This window comes from Dermacentor albipictus, chromosome 2 (genome assembly GCF_038994185.2).
Source record: "Dermacentor albipictus isolate Rhodes 1998 colony chromosome 2, USDA_Dalb.pri_finalv2, whole genome shotgun sequence".
In the NCBI taxonomy this organism is placed as follows: domain Eukaryota; kingdom Metazoa; phylum Arthropoda; class Arachnida; order Ixodida; family Ixodidae; genus Dermacentor; species Dermacentor albipictus.
In genome coordinates this window covers 13,938,863-13,952,962 of record NC_091822.1, presented here as the reverse complement: position 1 = coordinate 13,952,962, position 14,100 = coordinate 13,938,863, and the positions used below count along the sequence as shown (strand labels likewise).

At 46.9% G+C, this 14,100-nt stretch overlaps 1 protein-coding gene and 1 pseudogene across 22 annotated transcripts in view; both read right to left on the bottom strand.

The window, feature by feature from the left end:
* The window catches only part of LOC135910907 (inversin-like), a 686,529-nt gene that overhangs the window by 522,816 nt on the left and 149,613 nt on the right, over positions 1-14,100 (bottom strand). The window lies entirely within an intron of this gene.
* The window catches only part of LOC135910913 (uncharacterized), a 37,822-nt pseudogene continuing 25,103 nt past the window's right edge, over positions 1,382-14,100 (bottom strand).

The window sequence follows — 14,100 nt, the reverse complement described above, 5'->3', positions numbered from 1 at the left end:
TCATATTCTGCGACCTAAAGCTCATGGCACGGTGCGAAAACGCGCGCGCGGAGAACGCGAAACAGTGCGCGGACAAGTATGCAGACGCGCAGTCGGTCGCTGCGAATCTGCGCGATCGCTGCATTGAGTCTTCGTTCTATTACGCTCCATTTAGTTTTACAAACGCTATAAGAACATATTTCACATAGTTTACTCTCAGCGTTTATCTACCTTTCACGCAAGAAGCCGATTCGGGAGACTCCATCGCTGCGACCACGCGCAGTGGCGTTCAATGTACTACGTATTCGGTGAAGAGGTAGCGTCTGTAAACGATTCTGTGCTTTCAGTTTGCCCAAGATTATTATTTAGACAGTAAGAAACTTCTCTCCTTTCGAAAGTACTTACAGAAATGTCCGGGAGAGCTCGCGCGTGGTGTTTTCAGTGAGCGCTGACAGCAAAAGCTATGAGGAGCGCGCCACGTGATCCCTCATACTACGCCAGCGAGGCGCTTCCGATAGATGGCGACTCCGTAACTCCTCGCCGCCAATATAAGCAGCTGCGCTTGCCTTTGCTAGACACTCACGAGGTGAGATACCTCCTGGAGACAGAGCTGCTCGTTGGAATGAGAAGCGAAGGTTGCGGCGTGCTACAGAGACTGATGAAGAGCGGGAAGGCCGCCTGGCCAAGCAACGTGCTCAGTATGCGGCTCGGCGACAAGTTACTTACCAAGTTTAGCCACCAATATGCTTCGCATCTGACTAGGCTTAACCAAGCTAAGCTCCAGCCAATTTTTTTACGGTGCAGCTGGCACCTGTGCGGTGCCCCGTTGAGGTAAATCCATCTTGGCATTTCTTTCTCCTTGAAGAGAATAAAGATCGACTGTGATTCTTTGTCCAGCCTGCGGACGCCTCGAATCTCGGGGTTATCCTTGCGGTCTAGGCGGTACAGAATTTCTTCGATGGGGTATCCGAGTGGAACCCCGTGGATGACTCCCTTTCCGCAGTGCTCGGGGGTGGCCACGTAGGCGAACGTCTCCACTTGTTCACCGTCGAACATGAGGTGTTTCACGCTCGCGTACTTCAGCTTCCTCTCCGCACTCGTAGTGATGACGAGAACGGAGTGCTGCTTCATATTTGGAGTTATTTTACCCTCCTTCCCTTCGCGTGAGTTAATCCCCGCCGACATTTTGATGACGTCAGTCAGATATGCTGTTCCATATTTGGTAAGCTTAACTAGGCCGCCACGTGGTCGGAGAGCAATTTTCTCGGCGCCGTCTGGAATCCGTGTATGCTGACGCTCGATCGACTTGGCCGCCATTTTCCTGCCTGCTTGCCTCTGCCGGGCTCGTTATTTCGCAGTTTTCTGTCCGCTCTTCTCTAGCGGCACGTACCTTCCTCCTTCGCTAGCGTACCATTGTCCTGGAACCGAAGATTCCTCGGGTGTAGTCGCTCCTTCCATAGTAGACATGATTCACAACTTCCGCGTGACCACGAGCGGCAAACGATCCTCCGGTGGGGACGCCGCGGGCCCGGTCGGCCGCGGTAGCCTCAGCTACGTGCTGCGTTGAACACACAAAGTCCAAAAATGGAGGAAATAAGGTCCCACTTGCGGGGAAAACGGCATCCTCGTGGTCCTCTCGAGTTCCGTCGTCGATTGAGCACAAAACCTAGGAAAACAAGATCGAAAGACTGCCGAAAAAGGCCAAATTCGCGCAACCCATCGGAAGCGCTCCACCAAGAAGGGATTAAGGTGGATTGTGGATTAATTTACCAAGAGTGGATTAATGTAAAGGTCGATTAAGGAGCATTAAGGAGGAGCAGGATGAACTAAGGTCGAATAAGGATTAAAGTGGATTAGAGTGGATTAAGGTAAATTGAGGTCATTTAAGGTGGTTTAAGGAGAACGCCATGCGCGACGGCGAGCATTCTGGTTGTTATTAAAGCGAAGCTGTGTATAGCTGTATGTGTCTAAGACCCAGAGTTTCGTGGCGTCTGTGGGCAAAAACTATCATCATGTGGGCCGATCCTGGTGATAGTACAGGAAAGCTACAAGCTCAATGGTAGATACCCCTGTCGGCTCGGGAACCTGTAACGCGCCATTGAGCACTTTGACACACCTGGGACCCAAAGAGGTCCCATGCACAAGGGTAAGAACAGATGTCTTTCAAAAAAAAAATTGTTTTGTACAACTTTCAAAAGGACCGTTAAAAAGAAGGACTGCGCGAACTTTCGTCATCGCCTTCTTCCACAGCTGGCTTCGTTGTGCAAAAAAACTACCATCGTCAGCAATGAGCATGGTTGTTTTCCACAGCTGGCGTCCCTCGGAGCAACCGCGCTCGTGCCACTGCTCGCGCGTTGTCTTCCACAGCTGACTTCGTTGCCGCTCATCATTCCAGCACATAATTTACCTTCCCTTGTGGTGATGGGGAGGCCGCATTTAGAGGGACACGGCCGCTGGATACAAATATGTTATATATAAAAGGTGCGGTCTGCCGCGTCGGGCTGGCTGCAATGGGAGCGAGCGCGCCCGCAGTAGTTGCATTCTCGGCCGCTTGGCTGGGCCGAACGGAGCTACATAGGTGTGGGGGACAGGACGCGTCGGGCGACGGCATGCCAAGCGCGTTTCTGACGCATTTTCACTGCCGATTCCCCACAAACAGACCCGGCTGGTGGGTGCCGCGGCGGAGGACAGCGTTTTCCATGCACGCGACAGGCCTCTTATTTTATCCAGTGACCGTGACACACGTATGGGCCATTGCCTGAGGCGGTAACAGCAATTCATTGTCTTACGCGAGGCACACATTTAGTAACAGAGGTTACACGCGAATGTGTGTGCGTGTCCATATCATCACGATGACCAAAGATCAGGACAATAACAATGTTTAAAATTTTGTGTCGCCTCTGTCGTGCGCTAAACAGCTTCGCTGGTCATCCACCTTCAGAGTGGAACGGCTCACGGAATTACGCTTCTCCCGCAAGGCGCGGATGCGAGCGCCATCTGGTGGTGCTTCAAGGTGGCCTCCTTTGCTTCCCTCCTCATGCTTCCGCTGCACCGTCCTCCTCAGCTTTCTTGCTCTTCGCTCTCGCCGTATGTCATGCCCCACTGCGCTCGCTCTCTCATTTATCGCTGTGTTCGTTGGCTCGACACCGCCGAGGCACGCCGACGCTCAACGCAGGAACGGCCGCCTAAGAGCGGCGCTCAAAAAATGCTAAAACATGCCAAAACATGTGCACCTGTCGCGTAAGAAAGCTCATTCTCTTCTCTTCTATAGCGCAGATAACCAAACTGAGTTTTATTTCAGAAAAGCATGGTATTTATACCGGCTCACACGAGTGAAAATAATCGTACGCGCAAGCCAGCATTTTCCAGATAGGTCATTTCCTTTCTGCTCGGAGAGATCGACGGGGCGCGGACGCAGTTCGCGCCTTCTTTTTCAATCAAGCTTGCTTCTATGGAAGCAAGCTTGATCTCCCTTGCATCTTTATCTGCATTTCTAAACGCAACTATACAATCGTTAAACAGTGGTTTACAGCCGCATGCAATCATCACAATGCACGGAGACATGTCCATCTCGATAACAATTCAATTTTTGTTTGTGTTTTCCTATCCTGTCATGGAGGCCTGTCTGCCCACCTTGCCGCACGTGGAAGGGAAGCGATACACGACACCGCGCGCGCAGTGCACAAACGGCGCCCGGGGGTTGCTTGCGCGGCCTCGGCGCGTCTTTCTCAGCGGATCGGTGGCTGCTTGATAGCTCGTGTGGAGCTCAAAATACGACGTCGACTTCCACTTTTCGGGCCACTCTCTTTAAACCGTGCGATGTCCCATGCATGTACGGTACAACCACCTTCTTTCTCTTTTCATGGCTGCGCTCTCCCTTCCCACCCGGTTCCGCTAGTTTTTTTTTTTTTTCAGCGCATTTTCCGCCACTGATAAAAGTGCGCGGATAGGTAGCCTGCTTCCAGTAGCCGCTCTTCTTGTTTAAAAACCAAAGGTTTGCAATTGCTCGTTTCACCAACTTTGAATGTGACGAGGCATGGTGAAGCAGCATTTTTGTTTCCCGAAGGTGATATTCCCAACAGAAATTATGCTGTCTCACTGCAGAAATTTAAAGCAGATGGAAAAAGGCTCTCTTTCCGAATTCATCTTCCCCGCCTGGCGAAATGTTTTTTTCTTTTTTTTTAAGTGAGGACCTTCATTTAAAGGTAGGTCATGTTTTCTGTAAAGACTGAAAAATTATATCGGCCATTTCGAGTTCTTGTTTCCAAAAGAGGTACATGGCAGAATGCGCTGGCTAGTTTTCTGCAAGATAAACTTAGCTTGTTTTGTATTGACGACCCATTCATGGTGCGCTCAAATGAGGTAGTAGACTGCCTTAGGAAATATCAAGAAAAAGGCATATCAGCCTGCTCCATCGATATTAAGGATTTGTGCTACACCATGCCTCAAGCTGCCGTAATATGAGATGTATTGAATACTGCCTAGATAACTATGGCGTAATTTCATTGCAAACTGAGACAGGCACTTCATCAAGCGGGTTCCCAGAGCTTCTAGCTTCTTATTTAAGGTCTACCTATGTTAAATGTGACGCGTTCATCTATCTTCAGAAGGAAGGAGTGTATATCGGGTCATGCCGGGCCCCTGTCCTCAGCGACTTGTTTCTCGCCCATCACGACAGACGTCTACAAGAAATACTCGCGACGGTAAATATTTTAAAAACCTTTAGATACGTGGACGACTACATCGTAAGGTATGATCAATTCGAATAACACTGAAACACTGAATGACGTGGTTGCCATGTTAAAGAAATTCAATTATGGGGTTTTACGTGCCAAAACCGCTTTCTGACTATAAGGCACGCCGTAATGAAGGACTCCGGAAATTTTGACCACCTGGGGTTCTTTAACGTGCACCTAAATCTAAGTACACGGGTGTTTTCGCATTTCGCCTCCGTGGTTGCCGTGTTCAATGAATGTCTTGACAATCTGGTTATTACACATGAGCTACCTAACAATAATGGTACCCAGGTTTTAAATATGAAACTAAATTTGACCGCCAATCATCGCTGTTGGGAATATCAACTTAGGGAAACAAAAATGCTGCTTTCGTGTACCTCGTCACATTCAAAGTTGGTGAATCGAGCAATCACAAACGTTTTTTTTAGACAGTCTTTTTTAGAAAGCTTTTTAGGCGGAAAGAGCGGCTACTGGAAGCAGGCTACCTATCCGCGCACTTTTATCAGTGGCGGAAAATGCGCTGAAAAAAAAAAAAACTAGCGGAACCGGGTGGGAAGGGAGAGCGCAGCCATGAAAAGAGAAAGAAGGTGGTTGTACCGTACATGCATGGGACATCGCACGGTTTAAAGAGAGTGGCCCGAAAAGTGGAAGTCGACGTCGTATTTTGAGCTCCACACGAGCTATCAAGCAGCCACCGATCCGCTGAGAAAGACGCGCCGAGGCCGCGCAAGCAACCCCCGGGCGCCGTTTGTGCACTGCGCGCGCGGTGTCGTGTATCGCTTCCCTTCCACGTGCGGCAAGGTGGGCAGACAGGCCTCCATGACAGGATAGGAAAACACAAACAAAAATTGAATTGTTATCGAGATGGACATGTCTCCGTGCATTGTGATGATTGCATGCGGCTGTAAACCACTGTTTAACGATTGTATAGTTGCGTTTAGAAATGCAGATAAAGATGCAAGGGAGATCAAGCTTGCTTCCATAGAAGCAAGCTTGATTGAAAAAGAAGGCGCGAACTGCGTCCGCGCCCCGTCGATCTCTCCGAGCAGAAAGGAAATGACCTATCTGGAAAATGCTGGCTTGCGCGTGCGATTATTTTCACTCGTGTGAGCCGGTATAAATACCATGCTTTTCTGAAATAAAACTCAGTTGATAGTTAACGCACGTCCTTTCGTCTTTCAGGTCCGTGTCAAGATCCAGCGATATATGACTTCAATTGATGCAACGAACCGACTAGCCCAAAAGTCTGCGCTCCTGCATTTGTCACGTCTTTGCGGCAAGAGCATACTAATTACTAAATTGTGTCTTCCCAAACACTTCATTCTCTTTAATTAAAGTAGTGTCTATAACTTGTAAATTGTTTTTCTCAAAATATTCGACGATCACGATACTCCCTAACGCGAAATTTGGGTGCAGCTCTATCGCGTTTTCATTGCGCGTTATACTGGCTGCGCGGAAAAATCTGTCTCGCTGAGTGGCGCGACTGTCTCGCTAATTGGGAGATCGCGAGAGGCGGCGCGTGGGTGTGATTCACCGCAGCCGCCGCAGACAGACATCCGCTCATACAGCGCTTTCAACGTTACTAGACTAGATTCAGTTGTAAAACTCTCTGCCCGCGCGCTTACAGCCGCTGTCACCACTTCTGTGACAGCCGCCAGATGGCAGCGCCGTTCCATCGGGCTCCACTGCAGACGCCTCGCCGCAGCCTCGAGCTCGTGCGGACGGGCAGTTTGCGCGTTTTACGCTCGCTGGCGTGCTCCCTTGTCCGAATTAGTGATACCATGAGAAAGCGGTATCCACCTGCAGCAATGAGATTTATCGGGCCAGTTGGTTCACACTGAAAGAAAAGTAAACTGCACGAAATGAAGAAACGCATACAGCAAAGCGCAGAAGCTGCATTTCTAAATGTCGTGTGTTTCTTCCTGTCGTCTTAACGTTTCGCGGAGCTTCTGAACGTTACACGTAGTTTAGGGTCAGAAGCCTAAAGATCTGGCCAAAGTGCATGATTGTAGGATCATGTTCATCCCCACCGAAGCGTCTCACCACACCAAAGAAACGCTACAAAAAAAAAAAAGATGAGGTCAGTCTTTGAACACACAAGCCACAAAAGAAGAAACAGAAATTGTCGGCTCTTCCATTCCGTGAAGATGGTTAACCACCGAAGCTGCAACGTACGGCCCGTGTTTAAGACTGGGTTAATCCCGAGGGTTCATTAAAGTATTTCTCAATTATGAGGTTACACACACAATCGGCTGCGAGAGAACGACGTCACTGACGGTATGCCCGCAGTCCGCCGTTGTCGCTTGCGTTCGATGTCTCGAGTTTGCTCGGCGGCGTGGTATAGCAGCCTTCGCCAGCCTTTGCCGCTCGTGATCCTTCGAAATTAAATTTCTCCAAGACTAAATCTGTCCGTTACGTACGACAATGAGTGGCTCATACTCCCTTCAGCAATTGCTCATGCCCCCGTAAATGCGGCCTGCCCATTACGACGACAGAACAGAAGTGAAATTATACGCTGGAATGATGAACGGCAACGCAGCCAGCTGCGGAACACGACTACGAACGCGGGAGCAATGGCACGAACGCGTGCCCTGGATTTTGCAGAGAGTTCCCGGTCGGCACGAGGAATCGCTCTCTTCCACGCCGAGCGAAGCGTCGCATTGCTGGGAACATAAAAGTGGCGCACCGAACTGTCGACGTCGTACCGATAGCCGCTTATGCAGCCACGTACGCAGCACGTCGCCATCGTCTGCTGATATTCTTAACAAATTTGGCGAAGGCTACAGTCTCGCAGATGACATGCTTGCTGAAATTTGCCGTCAACAACGAACCACAGAATACACCAACGCTGCACCGCATGCTTAGTCCGACCCACCCACAGGCCCGCCCGCGTAGCCGGCTAGTGAGAAAGTGAAGTTCGGCGCGACTGCAGCGCCACGAAGGCGCGGGCGAGTGGCGGTTCGCGCAACGGCGCCAAGTTTGAAAACTGAAGCTAGTCTAGTAACGTTGGTATGGCTGGGGTCATCGGTGAATAGACGACGCGCGCTACTCTGGCGCCATCTCGTAGCCATGGCCGCTGGAGAGCCCGTTTTGCCCGACACTACGCTTTTCTTCTCACGCTTTCGCCATACCCTCCTCGCGCTCTCCTTGCTATCGCCGTCTTTCATCCCCCGCTGCGCTCCGCGTTCGCTCTTTCATCCTTCGTTGTGCTCCTTCGCTCGGTTACGAAGGACACCGACGCTCGCAGCAGGGACGGGCGCCTAATGCCCCAACCACTGGCACGCGTCGGAGAGCTTCGGCGCTCGCCGACAAGCGAACGCTTCGCTTCGCGTTGGTCGGAGGAAGAGGGCACGCGACCACTGGACAGACGCTCTGACGCGCGCCGAAGCTCGCTTCTCAGCTGCGGTGCACTGTTGCTGGACTATTTTGTCTTCATCCGTCAAAGCCCGGCCTAAAACAGCCTGCTGTAAACTAAGCTCGAAATAATAAGTTAGTGATCTGTATGCGCTTTTAGATATAAAAAACACGTTTGAATAATGAATAAACGCCTGCCGTAACAGTTTGTTTTTATTTTTGAAGTAACAATAGTGCACAAAATATCGACATCAGCGCTCGCGCGTCGTGTGACTGCAAGATCGCTTTGCAAACACCTGCACGACGATGCCATATATCAAAAACTGTTGTACCATTCCATTTTTCGGTAGCTCATTGCACCGCCAACTATGTAAGAATTAGGCGTGCAAAGTATCACTGAAAAAATCTGTGTTGGAAATATTGTCACGTAGTAGTGACGGTAAATAAATAATGCAGACTCAATCGCAACGATAGCGGCGAGCAAGGTCGGCAATCGTAGAAAATCTCATCTGGGGGTCAAGCGCGTCGGTTTGCATACGTCAGTCGTCGAAAGTTACAGCCTATTCGCTGGTGCCCGCGCGCCTTCCAGAAACTACTACACAATTCGTGTCGCATATGTAATCAGATTAACAAGGTCCGTCGACAACAGACAGAACCATCGACAACATTCGCGAAACTTCCGATGCGTTCAGGCGCATCCCGCACCGAGCGATAACGTATAAAATTTTTTAGCCGGTGAAATACGGTAACCAGATACAGATAAAACATCCGCGTCAATATAATTATGCTTGTTAGTGCATGAAAGAAACGTAAAAAAGTGGCTTCTGAGAAAACCATCAAAAACGAATTGAAACACCTGTAGCACTCACAAAAAAAATCTAGAATAGCTAAAATTTATGTGATTCGTAGCTTGTCTCCTCCCGATTCTTGACTCAGTCAAATCTAGCCCATGGAGCACCTCTATTATTCTAGGTTGTTTTGAAGCGTCAACACCGCATCCGGAGGCCTTCACATTGAGTGTATTGCTACCAAAACATTTTCACAGTGTAAGGGCCATGTTCTGTTGTAACTGGTTTCCACATGTCAAGTTTGTCTTTCTTTACATTAATGAAATGACATACCGTCAGATAATACAAGCTTGAGAACTGGAGGGTTTTAATAGGGGTCTTTCGTTGCCTTTGCCAAGTCGTACTATTGAAGTGCTTATTAGAATGTATGGGAGCAGCTCATTTGCATAGTATAAGACATGTATGAACAGGTTATTTTCACAATTTATACTCTTCGTCAACACAAAAAAAAATTGCAGCTTACTGTTTTCAGCCTGCTATGATGTTTTGACTGAGAAAGATTTATTCAAATTGCTCTGCCAGGGACGCAATAATTGCTGTGGCATATTATTTTATTGCAGAACACTGGATACACTAGCCAGCCATTATTAAAACTAAGAAGAAATTAATAACATAATCCATATGATCAGGCACATAGCATATTATTATTGCACTTCCTTAATTCATGCACTTTCTTTAATTGCACAAAAGCTACTGCACTGAAATAGCATACTAGTACATACAAAGCACGATTTTATACTACGATAATAATTAATCATTCAAATGTTTATTGTAGTGCCCAGGAACAGCTAGAGAGCCTTTGTACTGGCGCAGTTAACGAGCACTATGCAAGACAAAATGTACAGAAAACATGAATGTGGTAGACAAAAAAATACAAGGTAGAGAAACAAATAAGGAAAAAAAGGAAACGAGGAAAAGCAAAAGGGAGTTAATCCTACGCGATTATCTACAGACACACAAAACACAGGAAATGAACTCTAAAGTATGTTTTGGAGTCGAGTCTTATACAGTACAATTTTGCAACAAGGCCAGGCAACGAATGTGGAATGCTACCTGGTATACTGTTGCGGCACGAACAAATGCATATGATGAAGTAGCTTTAGGGAATGTAGAATGTCATGGCCCACCTTATACAGGAACAAAAGGTGGGATTAATTAAGTCTTGAATCTAGAGGTGCGAGTTGAAGTATATTTCAGAAGGCTAAACTGTGGTCGCCAGAATGGCAAAAGTGGTGCTTTCAGATAGATATCAATCTATTCTGGATGCGTTCAATGAGGTCAGAATTAGATTTGCTCGTTGCACTCCCTCCTACAGAGGCATACTCTAGTTGTTGGCGGCACACAGCAGAATTTCAGAAACACAATAGGTGAGTGAAAATCATGAAATATATATGGCATGCAATTCCAAGAGCGTGAAGGGCATGTTGTGTAATTATTTATGTGAAGAGAAGCTAAGCATTTTGTCGAAGTACACACCAAGATTTTTCATTTCATCGACAATAAGGAGTGGACCATCACCTTGAGTGTATCAAAATTTCACATGGTGCGTTTTCTGCATATACCTTAACGCCATAGTATTGGAAGCATTTAAGAGTACTTATTGTTTCTGCACCAGTTTGAGTGAAAAAATGTCCTTTTGGAAGTGGATGCAGTGGCGGACACCGTTGACAGTCTCAAATAGTTTTAAGTTGTCGGCACACAAAGTCATGCTGTTCATTTATTAAAATGCTCTTAGCACTAACAGAAAGCAAGGAATCCAATATCGATTCAAACACTTTTGAGAGACTGCAGAGGATATATATAGGTCGGCAGGTAGTAACTGCACATCAAGCACATAATTTGTGCATGGGCAATGTCTATGCTACCTTCCGAGTGCTAGGAAAGGTACTAGCAGAGTCCTTCCATGTTTTTTTCTGGTCACGAAACTGCCGCCTCAGTTTCATATAGCGCCAGCGCCCGCCGCTAGAGGCGCAACCGTGCATGAGAGGGCATGCGAACGCCGCTACCGCTGTGGTTGTGTGTGGGGCAGCCTCGGTATTCTAGCTTTCTCAACTTCCTCAACGATCGCTTTACTCTCACGTAACTATTTTTAACATTGAATATAATTAAATTACTGCCTGAGCGTGTCTTCTGCGATGATATGAGCGCACGGGACGAAAAAAAAGCCGCTCATAACATGGAGCTTGCGGCGGTCTCGGACCGAAAAAAAAAGAAAGATCTGGAATTTTAAGAGCCACAACCGCGATACGATTATGAGGCACGCCGTAGTGGGAGACTCGAGATTAGTTTTGACCACCTGGGATCCTTTAAAATTCACCTAAATTTAAATAAACGGGTGTTTTGCATTTCGCCCCCGTCGAATTGCGTGCGCTGTACACGGCCGGGCGGTCTCGGTCCTGATTTCTTCGTCATCACCGTTCGCCTCAACGCTTCGGTGGGCTCCACTTTTTAATATTTGCCTTAAATTAAACACCGCGCATTCGCAACAAAACGCCAGTGGTCCCACTTATCACCAGATGTGTAAGCGCCAATTCTCCGTTGCGCATAGCGCCAGATTGTTCGCCGAGCACAGCTGTTCAGTTTCTGTTTAACTGTGGCAGAGAAGGACTCTGTGGGCAGTATCTTATAACGAGATCAAAAGAATGAAATTGCTATTGCAAAAGGCTGCTACCGTAGAATACTCAATGACAAAGAAAAGGGAACTGAGATGCTCCATGCGCTTAAGATTTCTTGCGAAGCGATGCCATTTCTGAATAAGATTTAGGTAGAATTAATGCAAGACGAACTTCGCTACTAAATGTCTTCGGTGCGGCTTTTAACAACGGATTAAGGCGAACCTGAAGTGTTAGGACTTGCACAGTTGTAACTAGCTGTAATTAGGCAATTGCCTTAGCAAGCAGTCGTTAAGAAGCGTCAGTAAGCCCAGCACTTATTCACGCTGCTCGTGTTTTCGACGCAGAAACGACGAGACTAGGTATTTTGGTTCTTAATTCGCATTATTTACAATATGTTAAAATGTTGCAATCACCGGTTCTGATATTCTTATCATGGTCGAAAAATGAAAAAAAAATTATAATTCGATTAAGAAACGAAATAAAACGTGTTGGTGCAAGAACAAAATACAAGCACGATCATTTATTTATCATGTAAAATAAGTGGAGCGAAATACAGATAGCACAGAGGCTTCCGGTCATAAATGGTCCACCATTCACAATGCAAGAAGTTTGTTAAAAGCATGACATAATACGCATAAAGAAATAAGATCAAACGTGAGAGGTATGCATTGGGAGGCAGGAAACAAACACCAGCAAACGAATGGCAATAAGTACAGAATGCATAGTCGATTGTTTCTATAAACAAGAAAGTGTAAAGCATAAGCATTTCATAACACACGGCTAAAGAACTCTCAAACGAACACAAGTAGCCACATCACAAATACAGCAATTTTATTTTAAATGGCTTGTTAGAGATACCAACTTTCTACTTCTTCAGCTGTTACTTAAACATGCACACAAAACTTGCTCAGCAAATCACAATACAAATGTAGCTAACAGTGTGCTAATAACCTTCTTACTCATAGCAGCTTATAGACTTAAAAGTACGGCAATTGAAGAATTGTAGCCCATCAATAGCCAAGACTAAAGGACAATGGAAAATAAAACAATGCATATTATTCTGTTTCAACACTTGCATTTAAAGGAATTCTAATGCTATACCTTTCATAGATGGTCGGGGTTAGGGCGCCATTGTTGTGAACTACTCTATCCTGGTATAACACAAATTGAGGTAGCAACAAAGCATAAAGCAAATGTGTTTTGTCATCAATGCCCTGATCAGATCTCACAACACTCTTATTCTCCTTCATCATCAGCATTGCAATTTTTTGTAAGTGGTCACCTTTACACGATAATCGTGATACCTACTGCGTCCCTTTAACTGGTACCGCTTCAACTGGTTGGTTTCCTACCACTCCCTGCTGGACATGAAGCTCGCCCCTTTGCTGTGACGATGTCCGAGGCGTCAACGTGTTTCGCGCACACACGTGTATACTTCGATTTGAAATTAAAACCGCCACTTTCCTGCCGCGGTATGGCCCGCTTCCATTTCTCGCGCTGCTCCTTGTTATTAGGTAAACAGAACAACGACACCTTTTCGGTCGTGCCCTTGTAGCCGGAACGGCACCCAGGCACGCAACACGTGTTCGGCATCGTTGTCCCACCCCACCACTTCAACCAAACAGCCCAACACTCGAAAAATAGCACAGCACATGCACAGAACGCACCCTGTCAGTCAGCTCGCCTCGCACTGCGCACGCATTTCAGCACGCGAACGATGCCCTCTGTGGCACAGTGGCGCCGCGTCGCGGCACGTTTGGGCAGCATATGAACCTCTCCCATAGCGTGAGGGCGGAGTTTCGTGACCAGAAAAACATGGAAGGACTCTGGTACTAGACTTTATGGAACTATTGAAGATGCTTGTAAGGACAGGGAACAAGTATGCTTCCATACGTCTTAAGCTCTGCGGAAGAAATACCATCAACACCACAAGAAAGGGAAGGTTTAAGGCACTTCATACACTTGAAAACAAGGTTTTCATTGACTGATAGCACACACACTGTACTAGAGTGAGAAGAAAGGTTACTTGAAGCATATTTCACACCATATTGCAAACAGAAATGTTCTGCAAAGTCACCAGCAGTGTTCGAGACAACACCACTATTTTCATGAAGAACACGTACATCTTTGGCGCTCTCTTTGGACGAGTGAGAGCGCACAAAGCTGCAGAAATATTTTGAATTATGTGTCACGCTGGTTTCAATACAATCAATGTGGCCATAGTGATGATTCTAATAATAATATTAAAAAAATAATAATAATAATAATAATAATAATAATAATAATAATAATAATAATAATAATAATAATAATAGTGGCAACTTGCCACTCTAGATTTTACAAAAAGGCTGATGCCTGTATGTTAAGAGCTTCTGATAACCAGGGATCTAGAGCAGGAGCAGGATGCGGAAGACACCTCCTTCCCTTCCACGTGCACACACACAAATGCACACACACTTGCTCAATAACACCGCACAGCACACAAGCACACATTCGACGGGTGCACAACACACAGGAGCGCCAATTCACTCTGGTTCCAAGGAAGGGAGAGAGAGAAAGAGAGAGAGA